This window comes from Egretta garzetta, unplaced genomic scaffold (assembly GCF_000687185.1).
Source record: "Egretta garzetta isolate BGI_Z169 unplaced genomic scaffold, ASM68718v1 scaffold268, whole genome shotgun sequence".
Taxonomy (NCBI): Eukaryota; Metazoa; Chordata; class Aves; order Pelecaniformes; family Ardeidae; genus Egretta; species Egretta garzetta.
Window position 1 is genome coordinate 3,545,385 of NW_009260600.1, and position 593 is coordinate 3,545,977.

The window sequence follows — 593 nt, forward strand, 5'->3', positions numbered from 1 at the left end:
AGAAAGAAAGAAAGAATGAAAGAAAGAAAGAAAGAAAGAAAGAAAGAAAGAAAGAAAGAAAGAAAGAAAAGGAAGAAGAAAGAGAAAGACAGAAAGAAAGAGAGAAAGAGAGGAAGAGAGAAAGAAGAAAAAAGAAGGAAAGAAAAAAAGAAAGAAGGAAAGAAAGAAAATAAATATTAATATATAATGTTCATCTCGGGTTCCTAATTAGCACAAAAGAGCATTTTTATGAGATTTGATCATTTCCCTCTGCCCGGACAAGAAGAAATCAATGGGGTAGGAATCTATAAATCAGCCATCATGTCAGGACAAATCAAAATAATGCTTCTATTATTTCAATCAATAAACCATTTTTATACCTAACATCTGATCTACACAATGTGTTTGTGTTGGAAATTTGCAGGGCCGCTTTGCACAAAAACAAACCATTAACATACATGTCAATCACATTTGAAACTGTTTGAAATGGCCGAAGATTTCAGCGCGGGGCTGACTTGAAAAATACCGGGAGAAGCGGAAATATACAGGGAGACGAGCCGGGCCGAGAACACTTCCGAAAGTTTGTCTCTTCTTTATTCTGCCCCCCGCTCCCC